The sequence below is a fragment of the Phoxinus phoxinus genome, assembly GCF_949152265.1.
Source record: "Phoxinus phoxinus genome assembly, chromosome: 1".
In the NCBI taxonomy this organism is placed as follows: domain Eukaryota; kingdom Metazoa; phylum Chordata; class Actinopteri; order Cypriniformes; family Leuciscidae; genus Phoxinus; species Phoxinus phoxinus.
In genome coordinates this window covers 52,574,818-52,581,893 of record NC_136876.1, presented here as the reverse complement: position 1 = coordinate 52,581,893, position 7,076 = coordinate 52,574,818, and positions in this window count along the sequence as shown.

Here is a 7,076-nt window from a genome sequence, read left to right as displayed (position 1 = left end):
CTAAAAAGGAGACTTCAGAAAGACGCAAGATTTCATGAAGAGTACAACAACTTTCTTGCTGATGTTATTAGCAATGGCTATGCCGAAGAAGTGCCGCAGCATCAGTTGGAAACACCAACAGAGAAGGTGTGGTATATCCCGCACCATGGCGTGTACCATCCATGGAAAAGAAAGCTACGAGTGGTGTTTGACTGTGGAGCAGAGTACAAAGGGATCTCGCTCAACAGTCAGCTCTTGCAAGGACCGAACCTCACCAGCTCGTTGGTTGGAGTTCTTATGAGGTTCAGACAGGAACAAGTGGCCGTAATGGCGGCTATAAAGACTATGTTCCACCAGGTTAAGGTGGCAGAGAAACACCGGGACTACTTAAGATTCCTATGGTGGCCTCAAGGTAACCTGGAGCAAGGTCTTGTAGAGCATCGCATGACTGTCCATTTATTTGGAGTGGTTTCATCACACAGTGTCGCCTGCCTTGCTCTTAGAAAAACCGCTGAAGACAATCAGGCCAACTTTCCAACAGAAGTGATTGAAACGGTCAACCGAAACTTCTATATGGATGACCTACTGAAGAGTCTGCCCTCTGAAGAGGATGCAGTCACCATGGTAAAGAACCGTATAACCATTTGCAGCAGAGGAGGGTTTCCCCTTACTCAATGGATTAGTACTAGTCGAGAAGTGCTTCAAAGCCTCCCAGAGGATCTCAAATCCAAGAACCTGCATGAGCTTGATCTGGACAGGGATAAGCTGCCATTGGACAGAGCTTTGGGTTTACAGTGGTGTATCGAGACGGACACTTTCAAATTCAAGCTGAAGGTCAAAGAGAAGCCGGCAACCAAGCGAGGCATGCTATACATCATCAGTTCTGTCTACGATCCATTGGGGTTCCTGGCACCTCTAGTACTCCCGGCCAAGCTGCTGTTGCAGGGGTTATGCAGGACGAAGTGTGATTGGGACGATCCAATACCTCCAGCTTTCCAGCAGAAGTGGAACAAATGGCTGACAGATCTTGAGAAGGTGCATATTTCAAGATCGGCAGATGTGTGAAGCCTGCAGGATTTGGGAGGATTGTCAGCGCCCAATTGCATCACTTCGCCGACACGAGCGAGAACGGCTATGGTACGGCTACTTGCCTGAGGATGCAGAACATGGATGAGAGGGTTCATGTTACTTTCTTATTTGGCAAAGCCCGAGTGGCCCCCCTGAAGACTGTCACCATCCCCCGTTTAGAGCTCACCGCTGCCGTTGTTGCAGTTCGAGTGGACAAGATGCTTCAATCGGAGCTCCAGCTTCCACTACAGAAGACTTGCTTTTGGACTGACAGCACATCCGTTCTTAAGTACATAAAGAATGAGGACCGAAGATTTCAAACCTTTGTAGCAAACAGGGTAACCACCATCAGGGTCAACTCGGAAATTGAGCAGTGGAGATACGTTCCCACATCCCTGAACCCTGCTGACGATGCTTCACGTGGATTGAAGGCAGAAAATCTTGTGAAGCAAAGATGGATAGAAGGCCCGAAATTCCTACGGGAACCTGAAGAAACGTGGCCAACATTTCCTGTGGATACAAGTGTCACTGCTGACGACCCAGAATTAAAGAGAAGTCTGACGGTCAATGCGATACTTGTTGACACCAACGCCACATCGCAACTGATGACCCATTTCTCTGATTGGCAAAGATTGAAAGTTGCAGTTGCATGGCTCATTAAGCTGAAAGGAACTCTGCTCAAACTGAAAGAAAAAAGAAAAGAGTTGGAGCGTGCAAACACCAGTGCTATTGGAGCAGCAAGGTTGGATGTGCAAAAGGAGATGCAAGCTTTCTCAACATCGCTTGGGTATCAGAAGGTGACGCTGGAAGATCTCTTGGAGGCTGAGACCTCCATAATTGCTTTTTGCCAGCAAGAGAGATTCCCCACTGAATTTACTGCACTAACCTCTGGCAAGCCACAAGTGCCGAGAAGTAGCAGGCTCCTCAAATTGGATCCTTTTCTAGAAGGAGGACTTCTACGTGTTGGGGGACGGCTGAAAAAGGCAGCAATCCCTGAGGACATTAAACACCCCGTCATCTTGTCAAAGGACCAACATATCTCCGATCTTATCCTCTGTCATGTCCATTTACATGGGATGGGAGCACATGATACGGATGATCAGGAAGATCTTGTGCTCGGTGCTCTGTCAACAAACCTTGGATGATGAAGGGTTCCATACCGTGCTCTGTGAGGCTGAAGCTATGCTTAACGATCGCCCCATCACAAGACTGTCAGAGGATCCCAACGATCTTGAGGCGTTGACGCCAAACCACTGCTCAAAGGAAACAGTCCCACCAGGACTGTTCGACAAAAGGGATGTTTACGTAAGGAGAAGGTGGAAACAAACTCAGTACATTTCGGATCTCTTTTGGAAGAGGTGGATCCGCGAGTACTTACCGCTTTTACTGGAGCGTCAAAAATGGAACCAGGAGAAGAGGAGTTTTGTTCCTGGATTTTGTCCGCTGATTTTTGCGCCAGACCATAAGATCCCGTTGATCCAACAGCATCTTGGCTCTCTGGGCTCCTCTGTCAAATCCAGCATCAGAAACCTGGGGGTTGTGTTTGACCAGGCCATGTCTTTGGAGACACACTCAAAACAACTCATCCGAAATTGTTTTTATCATCTTAGGAACATCTCTAAAATCCGTAAAATGTTGTCAAAAAAGGATCTGGAAATGATAATTCACGCTTTTATATCAACAAGACTCGACTACTGCAACTCTGTTTACACCTATATGAATAAGTCTGCTCTGAACAAATTGCAAATTGTTCAGAATTCTGCTGCTAGACTTTTAACAGCTGCCCCTCGAAGGTCTCATATCACTCCAGTCTTGTCGGCTCTCCATTGGCTCCCTGTAACCTTCAGGATTGATTTTAAAATTCTAGTGCTCACTTTCAGAGCCTTAAATGGTCAGGCTCCACAGTACATCTTGGACCTTTTGAAGCCGTATTCCTCCGGCCGCAGTCTCCGGTCTTCTGGCCAGAACCTGCTTACAGTCCCTAAGACTCGTTCCACAGTCCCAGACTGTGGAACGCCCTGCCCTTGACCATGCGTCTGACAGACTCTGTTGTCTCTTTTAAAAAGGATCTGAAAACATGTTTGTTTATGAAGGCTTTTGGTTGATGGGTTTTCACTAGTGTCACTTTAATTTTATATTGTATATTTTATATTGTTTGTTTGATCTATTCTAGTGTACAGCACTTTGTGATTTTATCTGTGAAAAGTGCTTTATAAATACATTTTACTTACTTACTAATTCGGGGAACAGACACAGTCTCTATATGATGATATCTAGGTGAAAGAGTCTCTATGTGATGGGATTTATCTGAACTGGGTGACGTGAGGCCGCTAGCAGACGGTCGGTTAAGCCAGTCTGTCTGCTTCCTGACCTGAGCCCCAGATTGTCATGGTTGAGCTCTAAGACTATATGCCATATTACTAGAGAGAAGAACAGCAACTTCCCAGGAGAGATGAATACCGTCTCTGTTCAACAGGTCAGGTCTGCCCCAAAAACTTTTCCAATTGTCTATGAATTCTATATTATTTAGCAGACTCCAATTAGACAGCCAGCCATTGAGTGATGACAATCTGCTAACTATCTCATCACTCCTGCAAACAGGAAGGGGGCCAGAGCAAATTACAGTGCCTGACATCGTACTTGCGAGTTCACACACCTCTTTAACGTTAATTTTGGTGATCTCCGACTGGCGGAGTCGAACATCATTAGTGCTGACATGAATAATAATCTTAATAATCTAAAAATGTACGTTTAGCATTAGCCAGCACTTTAAAATTTGCTTTGATGTCAGGCACTCTGGCTCCCGGCAAACATGTGACTATGGTGGCTGGTGTCTCTATTTTCACGTTCCGTGTGATCGAATCACTATAACTAGGGCACATTCAACAGGATTCTCAGTGGGTGTTTCACTGAGTGGGGAGAATTTATTTGTTGTGGTAATCGGAACAGAAGAGCGGTGTTTTGTCCCGCGACAATAGCGTCTCACGGTCACCCAGTTGCCCTGCTGCACGGGCTCTACTTCAGCCGGAACCGAACAATGTACAGTGTTCACTAAACTAGTCGCATCCAACGCCGTATCTAAAGCCCTTGCACTCTCACTATCCCCAATTAAAGTTTGGATGCGTGTCTCTAGTTCTGAAATCTTCTCCGTCAGCCTGACTATCTTCCTGCATTTATCACGTGTAAATCCTGTGCTGACAGAGAAAGTTATGCTATACATGTTACATGAAGTGCAAGTGACAATAAGAGAAGACATGACTTACCGTGTTTGCTGACTGATCACTACTTACCACAGCTTTGATGGATTTGTAAAAGGCGCGAGCGAAATAAATAAATAAAGAGCGCACGGATGGCACGCTAACAGGCTAGCGAATTACTAGTGTGTTGTACTTGAAGCTAGCGATGTCAGGTTAATATGTGATGTTGAGTAAGTTATATTTTAGCAGTATAAACAACAGGGAATGATAGTAAATAATGATTCAAAACGGAAAGATATACGAAGCTAAAGACGCAAACCAACTCAGCAGAGCAGCGCGGCAGACAGGAGCAATCGAGATCGGCCCGAGTGAGTGAGTGTGTGGGTGTGTGAGAGAGATTGAGTGTGTGTGTGTGTGTGTGTTTTAGGGCTGGGCGATATGTAAAAATTATGTTAGCGATAATCGCCTAAAAAAAACACCCAACACGCCCCGCCAGAGACGTCACTGCCGACATATACAGTTAACACAAGTCATGTTGAGTTTGGCTGCACGTTATCTATAGCCTGCGATTCAGTTATTTTAATTTAATGATTGAAACGTTATAGGTTTTACTTTGGTCATTAAAGTCATTAAACATTATATTTGGGTATTTTTTTTTGTTTTGTTTCTTTTTTTAATCTAAAGCAAAACTATAATGCTCCCAATATGTGTTTACAGTGGAAGTTCGATCATAGATTTGAGTTCGATGCATGATGTCTGTGGTTCGATGCGTCTGTACAGGCGCATAACATACGTCATAACTAAACTTATCTGATTGGCTTACGGGTAACCAATGATTTTAAACTTCAGACAAGCGCCCCCTAGCGAGAGAGAAAACACTTCTCCATTCCATTTATTATGCCATTCCAGACTCTGTCTATGAAGCAAAGTGAAGTAGCAGAGTCTGGTATTACCAGGCTAGAGCAAACCCACCATCATTTTACAAATACTACTTTTTAAGAGGTGTTTTTTTAGGCGAGAATGTAGTTGTTTAAACTTCAAATATGCAGTTTATATATAAAGATAGCACCTATTTTTACTGTTGATAACCAGGTGGCACCATTAACCCTTTAAATAAGCCTGTGCAAAAAAAAGGGTAGTTTCTGGCTTTTACATGGAGTTATATGGAGTATAATAGCATAATAAAGTGTGTGTGTGTGTGTGTGTGTGTGTGTGTGTAAGTGAGAGAGAGAGTGTGAGAACTCACCTTGATGCGTCTGAGAAAATCAAAATATGCACCTCAGCTCTCAGAACGACATGGAGTAAACAAAAACAAAGTAAGCGTATTTATGCATCCGTTGCCTTTTGATGGTGAGAAATGCAGACTAAACAAAAACTAAGCAAGTGGATTTAAAGGCTTGCTGGTCATTTGATGGTGAGAAGAGCAGCAAGCAACATGAGAAAGGGCTTGACTTGTAGTGAAGTGTTAGATATGATAATGCAGCCTGACCCTCCAGCGAGCGGCAGGATGACTTGTCTTCTCCCTCTGACTCCACAGACTCAGGAGAGGCAGATCCTGATTTGGATGTGGCACCCTCATCATCCTCTCTAGCTTCCACTGAAGGCGAGGAGGATTCAACTCCCTTTCTTCAGCCTGCCAGAGGCATGACTCCTAACGAACATAAGAAAGGGTAGTGAATTTGCCCACAGTGTACTGTTGAGTTTTTTTTTTAAAATTCAAAGCATTTTCCCAAAATATGTGTCAAAATAAGATGTGTCACCAAAAATCATTCCATTTGATGAAACACGGAGAAAGTTATGGCCAAATTAAGACTCAAAAATACCCCATAGTGGATGAAAACATCCCAACAGCAGATAAGGGTTAAAGCATTTAGAGGACATTTGCTGAAGTCGGTCTGGTTATTAATGCTGCACAGCAAAGTTAGTTAGGTTAAGAAACTCTAAGCCAGTTGTCGACTGTAGATGCAGGAGCTAGAGTATAAAGATGCATTGGGTGTCGATTGGAGACGGTCCAGGTACGTAAGAAATCTACCACAACACTTACTGAGTCAATCTCTCTTTCTCCCAAATACTCGACATGTATACTACGCTTCAATGAAGCGACTCCGCGTTCCTCCGTTGCTAGTTCTGAAGTGGCGTTTTAGAGTTCGTAATGGAGGCTTGGGCTCAAACTGTTAAACTGCCAACTTGAGATTTGTATAATACAATAATACTTTTAGACAAATAATACTTTTATGCACAAACTATTATTATTATTTGTTCTTGAAGACTCTGGGAGGGCCTGATGACTCTTGGCCAGTTGGAGGCTGTTGTTAAATGCAAAGAAGCCTTCAGACCCCTTTTCTGCAGCCCACAACAGCCACTTACTGCAGACAGACTTATTTAACATTCACTAACGTTACTCTGTTGCTGGAAGTAACAGGCGGGCAGAAGAAAACACTGCAGTAGCCTTTTGGAGGGACTACCTGTTCTACCCAAGGGGGTAATCCATCCGCCGGACACCGAAGCTTCCCCGCGGGCCGCCATTGTAGCAGAGCATCACCTGCTGTTAGCACTCCATTGACTCCCATTCATTTTGTCGTCACTTTAACAGCGAATAACTTTACTTGTCCATTATTTATTTATAAAGAAACACGACAGTGTATAAAAGGCTCCATTACTTTGTATCTTACGTTATGGCCCCGTAGAAGCCGCTTTTGTAAAAATAGGCTAACGATTGCGTTATAACCACTCGACTCTCTGTCGCACAGTCGAGAAATTACCGTATAGACCGGCGGAGAAGCTCACGGGCAATCGGGGGGACGCGGAGCATAACGTCTGATAAAGTCAAGA